The 24328-nt window shown below is 39.0% G+C and overlaps 1 protein-coding gene across 1 annotated transcript in view; it reads right to left on the bottom strand.

The window, feature by feature from the left end:
- FRMD6 (FERM domain containing 6) overlaps window positions 1–24328 on the bottom strand; it is a 213425-nt gene that overhangs the window by 138312 nt on the left and 50785 nt on the right. The window contains exon 2 of the mRNA XM_028505757.2: window positions 5575–5638. The gene's annotated coding sequence lies outside the window, so the exon portion shown is untranslated. The remainder of the gene's footprint in view (window positions 1–5574; window positions 5639–24328) is intronic.

Raw genomic sequence — 24328 nt, 5'->3', positions numbered from 1 at the left:
TCTTTGATGTTGGCACACAAGCTTGCTTGGTGCTTCCTCATACATAGTCCCTCTGGTTCCTGCAGACTGTGGGTCCTGCCTGGTCTTAGATATTCTCCTTGTGGACCACTTGCCTGGTCTCAGTGGCCAGTCCTGCTCTGATTCTTGGCTTGTTCTGACTCCCTTTTGTCTGTTGGCTCCTCCTCTCCCCACCACTGACAACCGGGCCGAAGCTACCCTGCTCTGGCACATGGCCCACTATCTGCTGCCAGCTGACGTGATGACAGGGGTCTCCAATGTACATCTACTTCCTCGAGAATGTGTGACCACAACAGAAAGTGTCTGAAATAAGGTGGTATCTGCTCTATTTGGTAACATCTACTGATAGGTTCATGTTCATAAACATGCAGCTCATGTTCATGAGTTCTTGCTGATGTGACAGAGGAGGAGGGTTGGGGAGGGTGAAAGAGAGAGAGGGGGAGAGAGAGAGAGAGTAAGTTAGTTAGTTTCAGGCTTCTGCAAATGAAAAACAAGGCAGACATAGGGAATTCCAAAGTACAGCTGAAGGCGCTGCAGTTTGGGCAGCTGAATCCCATTAAAAATCACTAGAAAGTTCTGTATTCCTGCCATTGTGATGAAGAGGAAAAGCAAATCTCTGAGGGTTTCACAAAGAAAACATTTTAACGCATAACGTTCTATAAAATCTCGTGCGAATTGAAACGGTTTGATAGGCACCCAGAAAGTCCATGAAGGACACTTTAGCATAGCTCCCACCTAGGGAGGCCCCCAAAGGGCAATTCCACTTCCCTCAGCAAGGGAGCATCTGCAGGAAGGAGCCAAGGCCAGGTGCAAGCTCCCCGGCCCACCAGCTGAGGTAAGACCAAAAGGCTTGATGTGCAAGGAGGGCAGAGGAAGCTGTCTTCATAGTTACAGCCTGTCATTTAAAAAATCATTTCAATCATGTCCATAGATAAGATAGAATCACTTATTGGCCTTAATTATTTTCCTCTAAATTTTTACTTTAGACTGTCTCTGGATCTTAACATTAAATGAATGTTAAAATTTAAGTCATTCTCAGCAATAAAAAAAGAATGAATAAAAACATTCCTGTAGCTGTTTGGAGTGACTGATGAGGCATCCTCTCTTGAGGCAAAATAGAGACATTTCCATGGGCTTTACAGCATGAAGAAAGAGGCCAAATTTATCTCATATAAAAGCAGCAGGTTCATACTTTATTTTCATAATGCAAAATGCATGTAGATCTCAAAAAAGAGATCTTTCTCTACAGTAGTTTTAAAGGCTCCGTGAATATTTATATTTTTTTCTTTTTTTATTATATTTTAATCATTGTTCAAATACAGTTTTCTCCTTTTCAATCCCAATCCTTTCCCCCCTCCCACCCTCCCCACTTCTCTCCCATTACCACCCTCCCCTTAGTTTATGACCATGTGCCCTTTAAGTTTGTTCCTGTGAGTAAATGAATGGATCAAAAAACTATGGTACATTTACACAATGGAATTCTATGCAGCAGAAAAAAAGAAGGAGCTCCTACCCTTTGCAACAGCGTGGATGGAGCTGGAAAACATTATGCTTAGCGAAACAAACCAGGCAGTGAAAGACAAATACCATATGATCTCACCTTTAACAGGAACCTAAATAACAAAACAATGAATATTTATACTTAATTTTTGTGTGTATCCTGTTCTATGTTTAGAATACTTTAGGCCAATAAACTCCAGGGAGTATCCAGAAGATAGAGAAACTGAGCGATAAGGGGAGGCCCATAGCACCTTCAGTCTGAACAGAGGAAGGCTGACGGCAGAGAGGACTGACATTTATGAACCAGAGATGACAGGGCAAGGTGAACATCCTCAAAGATTAGTCAGAAGTAGCTTTTGCACAAACAAAAGAAAGCATGAAGTCATACCATGGCTAGTAATTCTATGGAAACTGTTACTCAAAGATGTGTTTCCATTAGAAAATAAAAACATAGGTTGAAGAGGATGATGAATTTAATAATAAGTAATTATTATGGGACTCTGGGAATGCCTCACAGAAAGCAACCTTGTCTTCCAAACTATTATAACTAGTTGTCATTTTAGGGTCAGGTTACTCGGTTAGAGAGACAGCCAGGTTTGTGGTTTGAGCCATCAATGGCGATTCTTTGGTTTATGAGAATTTATGAGAATGACAGTCTTGGCAAGTCATCATCTGCCCTCCACTTTGCCTCCTGTAAGGTATGGGGGTCCACACTCCTGAACTGAATAACTTGAGCATAAAAAATACAAGACACGGGGCTTTCTTCTTTATCAAAACTTGAATACAAAAGGCCAGTGTGAGGCTGGCTCAGCAGTAGCATGATGGGAATTCAGCATGCCACCAGAATTTCACTAATGCAGTTTGTGCATAATGTACAGTTTTATTCTGTGGCTTCCCTGAGGTCTGGCTTCTCACAATACTTACTTTCTTATAAAGTACTTAAGATGAATAGCAAATTGACGATGGGGGAGAGTGCTCCTGGAATATCTATTTCACCTCAAGACATTTCCTCTGTCCCTTTGCACCATTCCTTCCTTCCCAGCCTCCCTCCCTCCTCCACCCTGGCCTCTCACACAGGCGTAGGGATGATAAAGGGCATGCAGCAGAACATCAGCATGAAATAATTCTGAGGTCCCATCAGATTTTCAACACTGGGTCACCTCATTGGCCTCTAACGTCGGTTTTCTTTCTAGCGAGTGACTGGTTATGGGCCCCAGACAGGGCGTGTGAAAGCGCCGACCGAGAACACGGTGGGGTTTAGTAAGGCATAACCCCTCTCCGTACTCAGCAGTCCCTCTTGGCTAGAAGCCTATCCTTTGAACTACAAAGGACAACTGAATCTTCCTCAGAAACGAAAAAGGGAAACAACCTCATCTGAGTATCCCAGTTGTATCCATTATAAAAGTAAGTAAGTTGTACCCAGTTGTATCCCAGTTGCATCTTGGTAGATCCCCTCCTCTTAGCTGATTTTTTTTTTGGGGGGGTGGGGTGAGGTGGGGTGGGGTTGGCTATAGAAGAACCATATAAAAAACTTAAAAAATGAAGAAATCAGTTTCCTCTCTCTCTCCCCCAAATTTTACTATTAAATTTCAAATGGGCATATAAGTTTGTGTCTCTACAAGGGTGTACTGAAATAAAACAAAAAGCCTTGTTTGAGGAGATGGCATTAAGCTCAGTGGAGAGAGAGTAAAACACTTTGAAATGGTTCCCTCAGAGGCCATGGTGTTATGAATTCGAAGAAGTTTTCTCTCAGCCACCTTAGGCATTTGTTTTTATTAAGTTTTTACAAAGTAAACAATCCAACAAAGGCCCTCAAGAACTGTGTTTCTGACCAGCAAAATAAGTACAGATTCCAGATGGTTCTCATTTTTCCATGTCACTAATTCAAACTCAGAAACCTCTTGTTTATTGGACATGTATTTAATCCTAATGTTTTTCATACCTCTATTCCAAGAATCTCCTTTCCCATCCCTCCATCCCTTAGTCCGCCAAAGCCGTCTATGGGGTAATTTGTCATAGATGGAACTGGACCTTTCCAGCTTAGTCTCTTGCAGAAGTATTTAAACTTCATGCCAAAATGAGATTTCATAATGATATATAACTTTTATCTATTTGTATTAGTGTTAATATAAGAAGGTATGGAAATTCCCTTCTTCTGAAATCTTTAAAAATTGAATACATGCTTTTTTTTTTGGTAGACTGAATAGAGGTTAAAGAGGTAAATCACCTGTCAAGGTCCTTTTCAGGTCCTGCAGATGCCTGTACTTGGGTCACAGAGCTGGCCTTTTGGATTTTGCTCCTAAGGCTTGTGGGTATTAGAGGAACGATTAACAGAACTATTCTATGCCCTCCTAGCACTAGAGATGGGCTATAGATGATGGATTTACATACTTCATCATGTCCCTTTTTCTGCCTGACCCTGTTCTGGAGTGTGGGAGTGGCCAAGGAACCAGGAGAGCAGAGAGCAGGGAACTAACAACAACGACAAGTCTTCATGGAAAATACAATGTAATAGTGGTGGGCAATGCAAGGGCAAGAGACTTGATCTCTTCTCTATGTGCTTGTTTTTAATGGGATGAGGTCTAATGTGGTATTTTTGAATTCACAATTATACTAATAAAATTATCATTAATCATGGTGAATATTTATTGAGATAGGCACTGTGTTAAGTGCTCCTGGATATTCTCTATTATTTCTTACAATACTAACAAGTAGATTCTATTATCTCCATTTTCAAAATGAGACTGAGTTTTAGAGACCCTGATACTTACTTGCTTGACAAATATGCATGCTATGCAGAAAATAAACCCCTGCTGGTGTAGCTCAGTGGATTGAGCACAGGCCTATGAACCAAAGGGTCGCTAGTTTGATTCCCAGTTGGGGCACATGCCTGGGTTTCTGGCCAACTCAGGTACCCAGTAGGGGGTGCACAAGAGGCAACCACACATTGATGTTCCTCTCTTTCTTTCTCCCTCCCTTACCCTCTCTAAATATAAAACAAATAAAATCTAAAAAGAAAAGAAATCATGTATATCTTAGCAAATGAAAGGCATCTTAAGCAAAGGCATTTTGTAGGCAGCATTTAGCCATTATTTTAGAATGACAGCATCCTTATATATATCCCTTTTATAGGTTTAGCAGATACTTCACAGGTATTCTCAGGGTTACATTAAATCATAGTAAGGTTGGAGGTGAAATGGCAGGTAGGCTGGCTTCCAGAATTGGAAATACTAGATACTGTAGAGACCTCAAACATAGTTAAACACTACAGGAATACAAGAGCTCCTTTTGGACAACACAATTTTTTTTGCAAATGACTTCAGAGGGACAGTTCAATGCTTCCAGACTACATAAAAATATTACGTTCACTTGTGAAGAAAACAATCTACAGATATTAGGTTTAAAAGGCAACCATTTTAGAAATTGGGCACTCTTTTATAGGTGTACCCCCTGTACCTATGGAAGACTTCCTTCTCAAAGCTAAAAAGATATTTAAATTAGTTAGTTAATTGACACCTTCTACTGAACACCCAGTTTTGATGAGTCCCGTATTAAGTAGCATTTAAATTGTCATAAAGACAGTATGTTTGTAATGAAGTAAGATTTTCTGAGGCAAACTTTAGCATGGTAACAGGAATGGATAAACTTGTAGGAAGGAGAAAAAGGGCAAGGGAGAAGAGAAAGGAAGAAGAAACATCAAATAATCCATCAGATTTCATCAATCCCTGTGAGACATTTTCTGTCCCTTTGGTCCATGAAGGCTATTTAAAATAGTGTTTCTCAAATTAGAGCATACATCAGAATCATCTAGAAGGTTTAGTAAAGCACAACAGAGGGCCCAAGAATTTGCATTTCTAACAAGTTCCTAGGTGGTGCTGATGCTGTTGGCCTGTGGACCACACTTTCAGAGCAACTTCTCCAAAATAATTGGAGATTCTGTTGGACCTTTCCCAGTTTACACTCTAAATATTTGCCCCAAACTGACACCATCTTTGGATTTTCTAAACTTGTGCTCTTTTGGAAAAGGTTTATAGGTTCAAATTTAGCACTTCTTACCTGATGAAATTTAGTAAGTTTCCAACCAGAAGAAGCTTCATGAGAAAAAAAATTGGTGGGAACACTGTTAAGAGAAAGATAAGAGGCAATCAAGAAAGGAAATAGAAATTACTCTATCATAATTAATATTAACTCTTGGACAGAGTAAACACTTTTATCTCAACAGTGTATGAGTTGTATTACTTACATCACTTTTATTAGTAATTTAAATTTGTAGATGAAGAAAATGCAATCGGATAAGCATAGGGATTAGTGAAAAAGGAAATTTCACAATTTAGCAATAAATTCTATAGAAAGTAGCAACATCAGAGTTACAACTAAATACTCTAAACAATGTTAATTAATGTTTACTTTGACTCAAGAATTATTTGACTAAGTTAAGGCACTATTTTGAGTAACCAAAGCATTAAAAATTTTTTTTGCATTCCAATGTCTGCCTCCTAATGCAATGAAGTAGTTTGTTTATTTGATGATTTATTTCTTTTTTTGGATTACCAAATAATGTGGGGGAAATTATGAGCACAGTAAAGAAGTGTCTGATGGGATGTTTGTGAGGATAAGGAGAATGGAGACAGTGCTTTTTCAATAAAACCGCTTTCCGTATTTTATCAGTATTTCCAAGTAAGGAAGTGAATACAATGTTTTTTTTTCCTTTTGGTTAGGGAGTCAGTTCATATCAGAGCTAGTCCCTTCACCTCTGTCTTCAGGTTCCCCATCACATCTGGCTGAGTGGACTTAGGGATCCGTAGAACTAATGTTTTCATACTTTATCTTCAACTGGTGCTGGCCAGTTTACACCAAATGCTAGGTTCTTGCCCAGACACATTCATTGGCAGCCTGGCACTCATGCCCAGCTGTTCTCCCTTCACAGCCTGTGCTTGGTGGTGTAGAGATCATTTCCAGTGTGTGCCACTTCTCAGCACCCCCATTCTCATCTCCACATAGGCACAAAGACAGTGGCCAGTTATTTCTGGAGCTTCAACACTTGCTCCATTTCTCTTCCCTCCACACCCATTTCTGGATTCAAACTGATTACAGCTCATACTTCTGCTCCTCCAAATCTCTCCAATATGCCCCAGAGACTTCTGACTTATAAATGCAAAAATCTGAGCTTGACCTCTTAATAATTAAATCAGTGGAGGGTTTCCTACAGACACAAGTTGGCTTAGAAAAATTCTCAAAGTCAAGACTAGTAAAGAACCACATCACCTTCATTGGCTAAATGCATCCTACAATATTATTCCAGAAAAAATCATGATGAACTCATAGCTGTTTTGCCAAGTGCTTTCTTCTTAAGTTTTTATGGCAAGCAAGTGCTTCTCAGCTCAACAGGGCAAGGTGCCCACAGACTTGAACTTGTGAGCTTGTCTGGGCCAGAAACTCAGGAACTTCAAGACACTGAACTCATTTCTAGTATCACTATGTATTTGTGTGTCAGCAAAGGCCATTCTCGTTTCCCTTTATTACTGAAAAAAAAATCAACTTCAAACACTGCATTTTGAGGTTGGCATAAAAGAAGTAATAGATGTGGTTCTTGTGCTAGAAGTGTTTACAATTAAGTCTAAATATAAGACTGGCACATATGAAATAATTAGAAACAATGAAAAATGGATCAAGTTAAGCATGAACTATGCAGTACAGACCACACAGAGAACTGGAGACAACTTTAGGAAAGAAGGGATTAAGGTAAAGATTAAAAGATATATATGATTTATATAAAAAGATAGATGGTCTTTCTTTGCATATTGCTGAGAAAGTTTATGTACTAGTTTATAGAGCTTTTTTATTCTACAATCACATTCAATGTTTTAAAACAAATTCGAATTAGTTGCCAACGAGAATAACTTCAAAGATTTTACATTAAAGATATGATTTACTGTATATTTTCTGTTAAAACCTAGCCTACATTTCTGTGCTATAATGGAGCTGAGTAAAACCTCCCCACTTGGATGGAGCATTAGCTCTCCAGTCTCCACCACCTACACCAAGCGCCTCTCTCACCTAACCCGCTTTGCTCACGTACCCCTTCTACCTGGCCCCTCTGGGCATTTGAACTTGTAATCCCTGCTGCGCATTCACAGGTCATCCTGCACCGGGTGGGGGTTGGGAGGCGCGGACAAATGTTCCACTCCAACTAATTTAATCAAAACAGATGATTTATGTCCTCTCAGCCTCCCTTTTGAAAGATAAAGCAATTTACACACAGGGGGCTACTTTAAAAAATACTGTTCTCAGCCTAGAGGGGAAAATATCATGGACCACACATGCAGAGTCGTGCTTTGATTCTACAAGCGCATCGGTGATCACGACGCAAAACGCACGTGGTGGGGTGGGGTTTGGCAGGCTGCGTGTGTGCGTGGACGGGTGTTTCAGTGACTCTTCTGAATTTTGGATGATGTAGCAAGTAAGTTGAGGTTAATTATTCTATTTTTTTTTTCAGAAAATTTACCTACTTTACAAAGATTTCTATTTTAACAGAATTGTTCTCAAAAATTTGAAGTATAGCCAAATCTACCTGTAAAGTAGTCACGTATACCCTATAAAGCATGAGTATTTACTGTGCACCATCAATTCCTTATGGTCTGTTCTGAGGAAATGTGTGGCACATCCAGCCTATCAGCGGTACAAGCAACATGTGTCAGTTTTGAAATGAGTTTCATGCTCATATTGGAAGAGTCATTCATTTGTTCATCCAGCCATCCCAAATGTATGTATTTAGTCCAGAGGGAGTCATATTAAATTATCTCTAACTTCCCTTGTAACATGACATGTTTTCAGACAAAAGTGCCAGGCATAAAGAGAGCTGGCTTAGGAATAGATTTTCAATACTTTGACTTTATTTTATTCTTTAAAATATTTTATTTAATTATTTTTTAGAGAGAGGGGAAAGGAGGGAGGAAGAGAGAGGGAGAAACATTAATTAGTTGCCTCTCAGACACCCCCAACTGGAACCTTGGCCTATAACCCAGGCCTGTGCCCTTCCTGGGAATAGAACCAGCAACCTTTCAGTTAGCAGGCCGGTGCTCAGTCTACTGAGCCACACCAGCCAGGGCTGCAACACTTTGGCTTTAGATATCTCTGCCCAGCCCGTTCTGTGTGCAGGCCACAGGCAAGGCTGATACTTAGCTTGCAGGCGCCAGTAAGACTACTATGGTTTTTCACGCCTGGCATCCCTTTAGGATGAGTCCTGCAATTCATTAGTAGATTCCCAGGGCTTTCTAGTTGTTAATACTTCATCACCACTGCTCATGATCCCCCAAGAAGTCTTTTTTTCTCTTTTTAGTTCTAATCTCCTCTTGCTGGTTTAACAGGTGAGATGTTACCCTATCTGTTCAGGGTCCTTGGAAGAGAAGAGGGGCCTACTTGTGTCACACCATAAGATGGAAAAGTTGTAGAAAACATTACATAAAATATTTGAGTTTTCACTTTTCTTCTCTTCAAAGTTTATCTTAACAGAGCACAGAGAGAGATTCTATGGTGAAACAGTGTTGAGGAAGAGAACCTGAGAGGAGAGGGCATTTTTATTGAGTAAGAATCTGGGGACGGGGCAGCCGATGGTAACTGAATCAGCCTATTATGTAGAGCAGGAGGCCGCCCTGGTCAGGCCCGAGGGAGGTGTTGGCAGTGCCACCCCGTCCCCCCGGTCCCTGGGCCTTTTCTTCTACTCTTTTGTTTTCCCCAAAAGTAGTGGATTCTAAAATATTCAAAATATAAATTGTAACATATTCAATTATAATTATAATGTATTTAAAACATAGGTAAATGCTCCACATTTCTACCAATCAGAGAGTTATACAGTTAAAAAAATTTTTTGATGTAAATACTTTCAGCCAATATAAACATGTATATTATATACAGTTTTTTAAATGGGATTGTACAATAAATATTAATATATATGCATATACATCAACATACATTTATATATACATAAACGCCATATGTATTCCATATATACTATGTATACATATATATATGTATAGGTACATACATACATGTGTATACATATTGTCAGTACACATACATATATGTGCTTATTTGTAAACTAGTTTACGAACTGTTATAAAAGTTTTTCTACTCCAGTAAATATTCAACTTCAGATAACTTGTAATGACTGTATAATTCTCCATTATATTGGCATATAATTTTCTTAACCAGTACCCTATAATTGAACATTTTAACTTTTTTTCCCATTACCAGTATAGTGTGCTTGGGGAAAAAGATTTTTTAAAGCTGCTGGCAGAATTCCACAAGGCAGAAGTGATAAAAATGGATTGCCTTCCACACTAAAGGAGCAGCCAGTCTGAGGTGGTGGGGACAGTCAGAAAAGAAGGGGTGCTGGGGAGGATCTTCTTTCGAGAGGGCCCGAGATAAGGCAGGCATCTGCATGTTAGAAGAAAATAAGTTTCTAAGAAATTCCCAAGGGGAATTTAAAACCAGGCCATATCTCATATTCAGCCATTTATCGTGCCATGCTGTGACGTGACTAGACACAAAACTGAAGGATGAACTATGTAAGTAAAACATGGGGTTTGGTGCCATCAGGCAACAGAGTAAGAGGTCTATAGTAGATGTTACCCGTCCAAGAATGCTGGGAGTGAGGAATGCTGAGCTTCCTTCTCTACGTGGGGAGGAGGACTGAAGTCGTTCCATGTAAATACTAAAGTCAGACGAGATTGGGTGCATTCAGGGTGGTATGGCCATGGACTAAAAGATAGAAAATTGTACTGCAACAACAATTAAAATAAAATTTAAAAAATATGAAAAAATAAATAAATACTAAAGTCAGAACGGCTTCATCAGCCTGGAATGTTTGGATACACCTCAACAGCAAACACAATGCTAAAATGAAAATCTTTGCATGTTTGTTGACTAAATTCGATTTTTGAAATGAATTTTCAATTTCCAGTTTAGAAGTCAAATTCATGTACTTCTCTAGATCATTCTTCCTCATACTTTTTCTCTTGGTCATTTTCTCTTCTTTTTGTTTTCTCCTTTCTTTTAACAAAAATCAAATAACTTGTCATTAGACGGTCCATTCGCATTGTACAAAATTCAAAAGTCACAAAAGGACATGGAAACTAGAGTAATTCATGCCCACTCAAATCTACCAGTGACTGCTTGCTCTTAGAGTCAATGGAAGCTGTTTAGCTGCACCTCTTCTAGGTGTTCAAAGCATACGCAGCGGGTGTGCATAAAGAGCCTGTCCCTGTGTTTCCACAAACAGTAGCATACCCTACAAAGGGTTTGCTGCTGCTTTTCTCACTTAGCACACCTCAGCAACAGTTGTTTCATATTAGTAAACATGGAGCTGTCCAATGACTGTATATGTAATCCAGTGCAAATGAATATATATAATTTATTCAGCCAGATTCTTTTTAATGGAAATTAAGGTGGTTTCCTCTTTTTTGAAACACACAGTTTTATAATGGTCTTGGACATAAGCCTCTTGATTATGTGCAAATATATCTATCTGATAAGATAACTAGAAGTAGAATTTCAGAGTTGCGTTGTATATTTTTAATTTTGATATTGGTAAATTACCATCCATAGAGGTTGTACCAGTTTGCACACCCACTACACATGGATGAGAGTACTGCCTTCCTTACATCTTAGTCAAAATTTTTAATCTTCAGTTAACCCATCCAATAACTGAAAATCTCTATCCCATTTTAATATGCATTTTCTTATTTTAAGTGAAATATAATACAGTTAAAACACCTTTAATTCCCATTTATTTGTTCTATTTGTTAATTTTTTATTGGATTATTGTTTCCTTTTGATTCACAGGAGTTCTTTATATTGTATAGAAATTAGTCCTTTTACTATATAATGTCTAGCAGACATTTTTCCTAGTTTGCTTTTTGGCATTGTTTAGGTATATTTAATTTAGGTAGAAATTTTTTATTTTTGAGTAGTTGAATTTACTGAACTTTTCTTTTATGACTTTTCATTGTTTTATTTTTTGCTGGTGTCATTATTTTTTACCTTTCAAGAATTTTAACAAAAAAAAAAACCCTATTCATATTTTCTTCCAGTACATTTGTGGTTACACCTTTTATATTTACCTCTTTGGATCCATCTGGAACTATTTTGGTATACACCTCTGCTTTTCTTCATGTTTCCTTTCTTTTCTGGGCTTAGGCAATTTGCCAGGAGTTGTAACAGGCTTGGCACAGCCTCTCCATCTCTGGCAGACCTCTTCCCTGAGAGGCCTAAGTGGAGAACTAGCTGCCCCATGCTTGGTTTGAGAGGCGGTATGGGGTACAGAGGTTGGAGGAGACAGACTTGGAATGGGAGAGTTCCAAGAGTCCCCATGTAGCTCCTCCTAGAAGAGTTCAAGGACTGCTGGTTTGAAGTGTGAAATGAAATTTCTGAATTCTTGAGTCTATTCTTCAAGTGCTGTTGCTTAATGATTTTCTCTATGAATTCCTTCTGTATCTCAACAAATGAGAGCATATGTGGAAATAAGATGAGATTCAAAGAGAAAAATAGTCTGGACATACTATTGGAAAGCCGTGTGTCCTAAAAGACATAGTTGAAGAATTATGCTGGAATAGGCGCCCCTAAAGACCTTATTTTTATGGTTTTACCAGCTTTTCCATCAGGAAATGGACAATTTTAATACTGGCCTTGCTACTTCCAGATCTGTCAGGGCTCCCCAAGACTCCCCTCCCTTCATTGTTGACACAGGGGTTGGGCTAGGTCCTCAGGGTCCCTTCCTGCCATGCCATTCTCTGGCTGTTGGTGACATTCAAACAAAATATGGACAGTCTTTACCACTACCACCCCCACATCCACCACCAAAAACAACAACAAAAAAAGAAACCTCCAACTCTGTCCATTTCTGAAGACTGAAAACAAGAAGGGCTGTTTCTTTCAAAATATTAAAATAAACCCCCAACTACCTTGGAGCAGAAAGCCTACAAGAGTATATCTTGCCTCATGCCATCCATTCTTGGGCCCAGCAGGCTAATCTGATATGGTTCCAGACGCATATGGATGCCTAATAGAGTCCAACTATAGCAGCTCCCCAATGGGTTACAACCATATTTGGCAAGTTTACACCAAGTAGAACTACTTCTGGTGAAGAAGTTATTTCAGTTAGGGAAAAATGTGTAATTTGGCCACTTAATTTGCATTGTTCTGAGAGTTACCAGACTTGTCCTGCCAGGCATTAGTGTCAAGAACTTTCATCTTCCTTGGCTCCACCCCCTCTCCTGTGTGCAGAGCAGAACAAAGGGAGGAGGCCCAAGGCAGTGCCATCTGAACAGCCAAACAGAGGTCCTGGCTTTGAAGGAATGATGACTTTTGAATTATAAAAGCTCTTCCATGGAAGCTTTCACTCAAGACTTTTATTGACTTTACAAGTAGAAATGAACCCAAGCTGTGCAGTACGCTGTTGGAACTCAGTGACAACTACAGGTCTGTAGTGGTTCCTCCCAGGAAAGACAACTTCTCTGTGTTTTTAATTCTCCACAAATACACACATAGGGGACATGCCTACAATTTTCCCCCTATGTTTTTAATTTGGAAGATATCACATGCATTACTTAATATGTTTCTATAAGTGACATGGTACCTGATTTTAGCAAATAGAAACTCTACGTGTAAGTGAAGTTCCTCTGTAACTCATAGGTGAACTGCTTAGGTCAATATTTGCTTTCCCTTCTGCTTGGAAGGTTGTTGCCCTAGGGCTTTTCCAATAGGGCCCTTGACCCTTTTTTCTAAGGCTGTTGTTTTGCTCTTCAGAGGGAGGTTGTCGGTTATATCCTTTAAACCACCTATTATTCTGAGCAACTGCTGTCCTTAATCTCTCTGTCAAAGCTTCTCTTGGTCAGCTCTCTTGAACCCCAGAACTCCATGCTCAAAATGCAAGCTGATTAGTCTCCTCGGATCCTGGCAGGTCATTCTAACATTTTATGTCCTCTCTTCTTAAAGGGGACAATTGCTTTTTCATTTCATCACCTGATCACTTAAAAACCATAGAAATTTTGATCTACAACAAGGTTATACACGTTCCTTCCCAAAGTCACTATTGTAGAGCAGAAACTGAGGAGCTGAGAAAAATTGAAATCGTGTAGTTCTTCAAAGATCAAAGACACCAACATGAATACATTTCTCTAATGAGAAGACTATCCAGGCTTAGGAATTTAAATGTTTCAAAGTGATGATGAATATGAGCACAGGGCAGAGAGGCTCAACAAAATAGAGTGTCAAACTTGAAGGAGGCTTGTAGAGGAATCAGAGTATAAAGTAATAGTGAGTAAGTGGTATAAAATAATTGTTTTCAAGAACCAAAGGCTGTTAGAGTCTAGAAAGTTTACAACTTGCAGCTGCAAGTTATTTATCTTGTAGGAATTCTGAAAATAGAGTTGTTTTTTAAATATTTCTAAGTGTACAATTATATAACCTGAATATTGGTGAACAAACCTGGACTTTTCCAAGCTTGACCATGCCAAGAATTTTCAAATGTCATCAGTATTATCACAGACCTCCTCATGTACTTTCTTCATCTTCCTGACCTATTGTCACTGTGATGATCAAAGTTTACTGCCACCACTATAATCTTTTATACAGTGCCCGAGTTCTTGATAGTTACAATTTTATACAAATGAAGTGATTGCTAAACATATATGAAGAATATATAGAAATTCTTTGACACATTGAGAGGTGGGGTCATTGACTTCTCCCATTGAGTCTTGGGCTATAAGCAACAATTCTATTCCTGTGGAAATGATACTGTACAAGGCAGGAACAGAAAGGCCACGCAGCATCTTCCTGGTTGTTGTGGAAGCTAGCCACCGTATGAGAAGTCTGGCTATTCTGAGGCTGTCATGCTGGAGGGGCTACTTGTTGGCACTTTAGTCAGCAGCCCTACTAAGCTCCTAGCCTATAGTCAATGTCAACTACCAGATGTGTCAGGAAGAAGCCTCACAATCATTTCAGCTCCAAGTCATCAAGTTGCCCTCAGCTCTTGAGTCCCCCTGGCTGAAGTTCCAGACAATGTGGACAGAGGCAAGCTATCTGTACCGTGTTCTGTCTGAATTCCTGACCCACAGAATCCAATAAGTGGTTGTTCTATGCCCCTAAGTTTTGGCATGGTTTTTTTATGCAGCAATAGTAATTAGAACAATTCATACTTACTAACTCAAACTGCATTGCTTAGTTAATCCAACATGTTTAAGTCAATTCAGGTTATAAAATCTTATGCTGAAGAAAACCCTGTACTGATTTAAATCTTCTCGGTAGTATGTTTTCCCAACCTATTATGATTTAGCCACTGCACAGAAATTACATTTGGGTTGCAGGGGGTGGAGGGAGAGGATGATTTGGATGTCCTTTTATAAGAAGTAAAATGGAGAAGTTTTATCTAGGCTAACACTCCAGGGGGCTAACTTAGTCACCATGTATGATTGGCTTGCACTCCTACTTATTATGAACTACTCTGGCACCAGCATTTTCACATGTCATAAAGCATCGGTGCTTAGAGAGTGCACATACCTGGACCAGCTTGAATGTCCCAGAGTGCCAGGTGGCCTGAACAATGCCCCTGCTATCTTCCACTACCTGATGAATGCCACCATGCATCGCACCAGGACAGAGATGCATTTGTCCACCTGGGAGTGATCTACATCTAATCTCCTGAACTATTTCCCTTAGTCCCAGATCCAGGCAATCCCTGATCGAGAAAGCAAGGCATTCATTTTTAGATTGTAGAACCCACGCTTGTGGAGATGGAGCAGGGTCATAGATGTGAAAGTGAGTGATGGATGTGTACTTTACAGTGGTTTGTGCTTCTCCACTGCTGTTTCTCATCTTGAAATTGAAGGAGGAATTGGTGCCAGACGTAGGCCCTGGAGGGCCAATAAAACAGATCAAAGTGGGAAGCTTTGATTTTGGCCGAATTGTACAGAATAAAAAACTAAAGCAAGTTGGAAATGCTGAAAACATAGTTTCATAAAATGGTTTAACAGCAGGATCTTTCTCCAGGATCAGATTTCCTAGAAAATATGAACTAAACATATTACTAATTTTTTCAATTGGGATAAGGCTAGTTTCTTCCTTTTTCTTTCCAATGAATCATGATAGTGAAAAGCTCAATTAAAATACCCCAAAAGGATCATTGGCATCATTTAGAAGCCTTTGGCCTTATTTTAACTGAACACATTTGGCATATCCATTAACACGGAGACCTCACCTTCTGGGAAGTGACTGCTCTTCGGTTCAAGTCTATTTTTCTGAAGCAAGGCAATATTAGGTTGAAGTCATTAAGAAGCTACCCAAGCCTGTTGTCAAATTCAATATAATCTTTGTTTACAAATCTACTGTTATTTGCATATAGCTCTGTTACTTAAATGCACGATTCACAGCTTCAGACTCTGTTGCCTACAAAAGATAGGTTTTTTTTTCCCCTGTTCTCTAAGCACTGGTGGTTTACAACACATTCTCAGTGCTGGGCCACAGCAGGCTAACACAAAGGATGTTCCTTCCAATATTGAAGGGACCTTCAAATTGAATTATTTGCTTTCACTCAATTTTACATAGTAGCCCTCAATGATTAAACATGCCTACCTTGTAACAGGGTTAGGGTTAGAGGCCACAAGAAAGACCATATTGATAGCCTAAGAAATTAATGTTGACATTGACACAAAAGAATCATGGCCACAGTAATTTCTCCCCTCTGTAGTCATGCATGGGAAGATTCACCTGAACCCTCCTGACCCACTCTTGGAAGGCAGCTGGTGTGTATGGTTCTTGCAAAAGAATAGCATCTGAAAAGTTATCTAGATTTAGAGGACAAATATTCTGTACTCAGGCCCTGGCTGGTGTAGCTCAGTGGATTGAGCGCGGGCTGCAAACCAGGCATTGCAGGTTCGATTCCCAGTCAGGGCACATGCCTAGGTTGCAGGCCATGGCCCCCAGCAACCGCACATTGATGTTTTTCTCTCTCTTTCTCTCTACCTTCCCTCTCTAAAAATAAATAAATAAAATCTTTAAAAAATATATTCTATACTCAGAATGTAGTTCAGTCTTCCCCCAAACTGTGACCTTCCCAAGTAGTATGGAAAGTTGCTAACCCAGTCTTCTGGTGGTGGGGAATGGTGCTTAAGAATATGGTCTTCAAAGTTGTCAACAATCCAAGATTACTTTCACTCAATAAACTTTCAAAGTACAAACATCATATTACTTTTTCTCTCCTACTGAGAAGATGAATTTAGAGCTTTTATTAAGGAGGAACCAAGAGTGATTTTGGAGTGTGGAGAAATTTATGGGCATACAAGTCAGGGTGGGGCCTAAATATAGGAAGGACCCCCAAAGGGGCCCTAAAGAGAAGAGGGATCAGTGCAAAGCAGTGGGATTCTTCAGTGATCACCTTACCACTTGGCCAGTATACCAAACCCATCAGGGTTGGAAACTCTCTCCCATACTGCTTCTAACACACCGCCTACACAAACATCACTACATTTCTGACTATCACCATTCCATTCAAGGTGTAGTTTGCTACATAAATATATAGGGCACTAATAGGAAAGCTTTTTAAGTGCCTCTTATCATAGAATATTTTGTGTTGGATTATGTTCATTTCATTATAATAGGCAAGTCTCTGTTTTCTTACACTTAGATTGGGATAGAGATAACAATGATGCAAAATATAGATCATGTGTTTGTTCCATGTTAATAAATGTAACACAGGTTGCCAGTGTCTGCTATAATGGGAACTGTAAAATGGCAATAAAACACAGTCTTGTCCTAGTTCTACAATAGATAGAACACTAACAGAAATGTCATAATGGAGAGAGAACAGAGAAATAATAGATTACTATTTACAATATGAAGACTTTAGACAACCCTGGAAGTGGCTTTATAAGTCATCTAGTACTTTCTACCTATAAACATAAATGTGCTTAAACTCACTTCATAAAATCTTCCACAAAAGGTAGTTTTCAACCCTTTGTGTAACCCACTTACACACGCAGACTCAGGAAAGTGGTCAAGCAGATGGCAGGAATTACATGTGCAAAAGAAAATGATTACGTTATTCATTCTTGGTTAGAGGAAGATCAGTCCAGGAGACAGAAAATGTTCAGTGGAAGGTAGTTGAAGAATATGACAGCAGAGGTTCTGAAGAGCAGAAAATTCAAGGTAAAGTGGGTAAGCAAAATGCATGGAACAGGAATGCACAGAGGCAGGAGGAAGGTTGCTGGGGGAGAACTGTGAAGTGGGCCAGAGGAGACGTAAATGGCCTAGGGACCTAAAGTTTAGTGTGCCTGAGAACCAATCACCTAGGGAGGATTTTTCTTTTAAGCAAATACTTGGCACCCACTACCACATGATTCTGAATGAATTGTCAGGACTAGAGCCCAAGATTCTGCACGATGACATTTTGTCCAAGTGTGCCTGGCACGGGAGGTCCAAAGACCACACTTTCAGAAACACTGTCAAGGATGATGAAGTCTTGCAGAAGAGGGCAGAATTACAGCCTTTAAACAGAAAGAGATGGGGGATAACTAATATTTTCTTAGTGAATTTACAGATCTCATTTGTTTTCTAAGTGGGATATTCTCTGGGATCAGAGAGTAGGCAACAAACTAAATGAAGTGCAGTTTTCTATGCCATGTTCATGTACGGCCTTCTCTAAGCTAGCAAACTCACTTGTGCAGAACACCGCTACTCTAAAACATTCAGATAAAAAGTGCCTCAGTGTGGACAAAACTGACAGGCAAATCCACGCACTTCTCATAAAATAACTTCCCAGGGTTTTGCTTTAAGCTTATTTATTTTTAAAAAGAAATGTCTAAAAGTTTAGCTATTGGTTTGCCTAACTCCTAGCATTTAAAATCATGATATTTTTAAAGGAGAGATGCAGTACAGGATCGAGGGGTTGGGGACTGATGCTGGAGTCGCAGATACGGGCAGCAGCAAGAATGACAGCTGACATCCTGATAGCGATGAAGATGGAAAACAGACAAAGGAACTCATTTAGAGGAGGGGCAAATTTTCTCAAATGATTAATAACACTTGAGGCCTATGGTGTTACTCTATGTTATAGAAACTGATACTCACAATGGTGATCTCTCAGTTGAAAAAAGGTTAGCCCTGGCAGGTGTCTCAGTTGGTTAGTGTGTTATTCCGTGCACCAGAAAGATTCTTGGTTGCATTCCCAGTCAGGGCACATACCCAAACTGTGGGTTTGATCCCCAGTTAGGGCAGGTACGAGAGGCAGCCAATCAATGTTTCCCTTTCTCTCCAAAAATCAGTGAACATGTCCTCAGGTAAGGGTTAAAAATAATTTTTTTTAAGTGGTTAAATTATGTTGAGTCTATTTTGTTTTCAAAGGCAGCAATTATAACATTGTTAAAGAGTTCCTATTTATTTATTTATTTACTCATTTTTATCTTTCAGTTACAGCTGACATACATTATTATACCAGTTTCAGGTGTATACCCCAGTGATTAGATATTACATAACTTACTAAGTGATCATCCTATTAAATCTTGTACCCATGTGACACCATACAAAGCTATTAGAATATTATTGACTATATTCCCTATGCCATACTTGACATCCCCATGACTGTTCTGTAACAACAAATTAGTACTTCTTAATCAAAAGTTTCCTATTTAAAATGACTAAGATTTTTAACTCTTAAAAGAGTCAGCTTTGGTTTTCCATATTACACATGCAGTTATTCATTTGCTCATTTGTTTGTTAGTTTCTTTCTTTTTTTAAATCCTCAACCAAAGACATGGTTATCAATTTTAGAGAGAAAGGGAGGGAAGGAGAGAGGGGAAGAGAAACATTGATGTGAGAAACATCGATCAGTTGCCTCACACCTGCGCCCTGACTAGGCTTGAACCTGCAGTTCAGGCTTGTGCCCTGACTAGGGGTGTACCCCATGACCCAACACTCCAGCCAACTAACCCACATCAGCCAGGGCTTGTTACCTTCTTTATAGCATGCAAAGCACTGTGTTAAGTGTGTGGAGAAAATAATAAGGTACCTCAAAAACCAAAATGTGAGAGTCTTGAAATTCATGTGTCTGGGGTTTAGAATAAAGGTCAGAGGTCTACATCTGAATCTGAGGAGTGACTTGTGCAGCAGTTTCAGTTGAAGCTGTGAGTACAGTGCAGAGGGTAGAGAAGGAGAAAGCTCAGGATGAAAATAGGTGATTGCCTCAATCTCCAGTGACAAATACGGCATTCCTATGTTACATAGAAGATGCGTATTAAACCTCTTAACAAGTAGGATGGATTATGATTTGGGAAACTGGGACATAATTAGGGACTAAATCTCCTTCGGAACAGAAACCATGTCTAATGTTCCTCCTCACCTCCCTGTCCATGAAGGACTTGATCTAAATGCATAATAGCATAAAAAAAGTTGCTGAGAATGGCAAGATTGATTGAGCCTCTGTCTGGTAAAGCAATTAAGCAAATGTCACCACAGAACAAATTTCAGCACTTAATGTTTGACTGATCATTAAGGCATTCACCTACTCACAATGCAAATTCTGCAAAATAAGTTGGTGCTGTGAAATGTTTTGGCACATCTTAAGAAAAATAAATACCTTCTAGTTACTCGGTGGCTGATATGAAAAGTGAATAAAAATGCATTACAAGACAATGTATAGTGCATTAAAATACATCAATCTGTTAAGCTGAGCAAACAAAGGCTTTTCTAAATTTTATCCTTGATGTTTGTCAGTAGGAAGAAAGTGGAGGTCAAGATGGTATATTCTGAGTTTGCTGTAATTTCCTATCACAGCAGAGGTAAACTTTTTCAATTCATTCAACAAAATGTATATAACAGCTACTATATGCATGTCCCTTTGGTATTTATGTGGGAGATCAAAGGTGGATAATGTTTTGTCTTGGCTTTGAAGGAGCTTATGAGTAGCTGAGGTACTTACAAATGACTACATCAGAAGGCAGGGGTGATTATGAAGTGGCTTTGCATATCTCTTGTTTCAACCTTTGAACAAATCATCCACAGAATTTCAGACCTTACACAGAAGGCAAAATGAACCCAACATGCAATTAACAGCAAGTCTAATACTATGGTCTTTTCTTTAAAATATTGTTACTATTTATTGGCTGCCTTTGGAACCAGGAGCAGACCACATCAGTATCTCATTAAAACTACAAATTTACAAGTACTCAGAATTAATCAGTTCCAAAGGCAATTTCTACATGACCCAGTTGTAAAAATCAAAGACATAGTATATATACAAACACACACACACAGAATATATATATTATATATGAGATATATAAAATAAGAAAATACAGATTATTTATTTTAAATGTTTATGCATTTATATTTATTTATACATTTGTTATATATAATGTAATAAATGCATATTTACAAGTATATTTATTTATATATGTAAATCTAAAAATACAAATTTATAATAATACATAAATATTGCCTGGCACATAAGAGGCAATCACTATTTACTTGTTGAATGAATAATGGTTAGAACAAACATTGGTTTACATTTGCTATGAAATGTTGCACATTTATGATGTACATTAATTGCCACCCCTTGAAAATGTTAAATTTATCACACTATATAGAGAGACATAATCACATAATCAGCAGTACTCTTTGTTGAAAGTTAAACACTCCCCAACATTTATCTGAAGACCATGCATGCAAGCGGGCAGTCAGAGTAGCATGCCCTTGCCCTTGACAGCCATTCAGTGGCCCTTCGTTAAAACAAAACCCAAGTGTTCACATCATTGCCCCTTTAACCAAGAAAGCTACCTGAGAAAACTTGCACTAGAGAGAAGAGTCCACAGTATGTATTAGTGTTAGTGTTTCCCAGTGCAAACCTGGGTGCTTTTAAAATAAATTTTATTTTTTAGAACAGTTTTAGATTTACAAAAAAATTGTGAAAATAGTTCAGAGACTTCCCATCTATTCTATGCTCAGTTTCCCCTATTATTAACATCCGACATGAGTATGATATATTTATCATAACTAATGAGCCAATACTGATGTATTATTATTAACTAAAGACCATGTTTTATTCATATTTCCTTAGTTTCTTACCTAATGTTATTTTCCTGTCCCAGCACCCCACCCAGGACAGCATATCACATTTCATATCATGCCTCTTTAGGCTCCTCTTGGCTGTGGCAGTTCCTCAGACTTTCCTTATTTTTAATGACATTGACAGTCATTTTGCTCCTTTATTGGGTCTTGTCTGATGTTTTTCTCATGAGCTGGCTGTGGTTGTTGGTTTTTGACAAGAATACCACAGATGTGGTGCCATTTTCATCATATCACATCAAGGATACATATGGAAAGTATCAACATGATTGGTCACTGTTGATGTTGATCCTGATCGCTTGGTTGAGGTGTTTGCAACTCCCCTGTGAAGTTACTCTTGCCCCCTCTTTCCATACTGTACTCTTTGTAAGAGTCACTACTCACAGCACCCATTTAAGGAATGGAGAGTTATGATTCATCTCCTTGAGGCTGATATACAGAACACATGGAATTTTTCAGTACAGGAATTTGTTTCTCCTCCCCTAGTTACTTATCCATTCATTCATTTATTTATATCAGTATGGACTCATGGGTATTTATATTTTGTGTTATAATCTAAATAGTACTTTATTTATTTTGATGTTCAAATTGTTCCAGCTTTCAGCTACTTCCTTTGACATCCCTCATCACTGCAAGGTTTTGGTTTGGTTTGGTTTATTTCAGCACTTCCTTACTTTTGGCTCTATGAGAGGCTCCAGGCTAAACATATATTTTTTGCCCCAGTCCTAAAATCATCCATTACTGCAAGGATCTCCTTATTGAAGAATGGTCTTAAACCTACATCTGGGCACTAGATAAGCTCATTGTTGATGGGCTTTTAGGATGCTATTTTGATGTTCAGGTGGAAGCTTGACTTCATCTTCCTAGAGATTCTTACAGTCCTTCCTCTCTTTTCCCACTGTCTAGGGTCAGAGCCAGCTCCTGTTCCTCTTGAAAAACCTCACTCCTTTTCTTCTTTTAGTTGGGCATTGTCAGTCAGTCAGTCCTTCAGGGCCAAAGCAGCGTTAGAAAGAACCACCAGGAACAGAGATTGTATCTCTTTGAACTAGTTGCTACTTATCCCCAGAGAAAATCTTACTCATTCTACCATTAGGCAGGTGTTTTGGTTCTGATACTTTTGGCTGTAGCATCAGATATCTACCCCTTAGGGTAGATGACCTTCTCTTACTAATGGAGAATTCATCTTAAAGTAGCTAAACAATAGCTAAAGTAAGGAAATTGTTAGCTAGGCCAGTGTTCCAGCAAGGTCGTTAAAAACCCAAGGTTTTCTGAGCTTTCTGGCATGCTTAGCCCTTGTCCTTAGGCTAGATACCCTCATTTCCACAAGACAATTGACACAGGTCTAGGTGTCACATCCAGATACAGGGAAAGTCTACTTCTTGCTTTTGGAATATGAGAAAAAATTCTCAGCGCTCTCAGCAGACCCCTGCTTATGTTTCACAGGCCCAAGCTGGGTCATATGTTCATCTCTAGACCAATGATTAGTAATGTAAATAGGATTATTTGGTTTAGACCAAGTAGAATATATCCTTCCTTTTCCCTGAGGGGCAGTGACCTGAATAAAATCAGAGTTTTATTAGGAGTGAAAAAAGAGGAAGATGACTATTTGGCCACTAAAAATGTGTAGTAGAGCAGGTAAAGGATTATTACATTCCTTTATAATCCAGATTAAGTTGGGTTCTTTTACTACACACACAGGAACACATGAAGTCTTTATACAGGTGAGGCAAAAGTAGGTTTACAAGTGTGAATACGTGAAACAGAGTTTATTTTTGTATTATTATTAATTATTGTATTATTTACCACATGAACAACTGTAAACCCATTTTTGCCCCATACTGTACTTCTTCATAGCACATCTTAACCTTGAAAGCAATGCTGTAGAAAAGTTTACATGAAGATAGTTTATTTCCTCAAATAAACTCAGAAACAGAAAACAGAAGTGAGGGACTAGAAGAATGAAACAGAGGAGAAAAGCCAGTACAAGGATATAATATTACAGACTTGGCCACTGCGGCGGGCGACTGATGCTTGATGCTTCTGATACATTTTGAGAAGCTCCATGAAAAACATCTTAGAACTGCCTATCCATGGGATTAAAACGGGAGGAATTAATTTATTTACCTTAGTCTCCCAGTAATTAAAGGTGGCTCCATGGGTGTTAACTTATCACCCCCCTCCAGGCTGGATAATTGTGAGTTCTGAGCCAGTTTCCACACCTTAGCATCAGAGAAGCCCTGGGGCAAGAAGCAAGAAGTATCCATGGGCTGAGAACAGGCACCATCAAATTACACCTCTGTGAAGCTGCTTAAAGGCTGTCTTGTACTTGTTACCACAGCAGTGGTTGGATAAGAGGTGGGGCTGAGAGGATGTGAAAAATGTGTAAAAGAAGTGTTCAATGCATAGCATTTATACTGATTATAATTATTCATCATTTGTGGGAGTATTTAATATAAACCTCCTCTACCAGACAACAAGCTCTACCAGGACAAGAATTGTGTGTCTGGGTTACTTTTCCCTATCCTTGTCACCTATCACAGTGCCTGGTACATTGCAGCCATTCACTAAAAGTATAACGGATAGATGAATGAATGGATAGAAGAATAGATGGATGGATGTAACAAAAAGAAGAAGAAAGGAACCCGATTTCCGGACCCATCATTTCAAAGAGCAAATCGCTAATAATAAACTAAAAATC

The sequence above is a fragment of the Phyllostomus discolor genome, chromosome 1 (genome assembly GCF_004126475.2).
Source record: "Phyllostomus discolor isolate MPI-MPIP mPhyDis1 chromosome 1, mPhyDis1.pri.v3, whole genome shotgun sequence".
In the NCBI taxonomy this organism is placed as follows: domain Eukaryota; kingdom Metazoa; phylum Chordata; class Mammalia; order Chiroptera; family Phyllostomidae; genus Phyllostomus; species Phyllostomus discolor.
The sequence above is the reverse complement of the archived record's forward strand: the minus strand, read 5'-3'. Positions and strand labels throughout refer to the sequence as shown.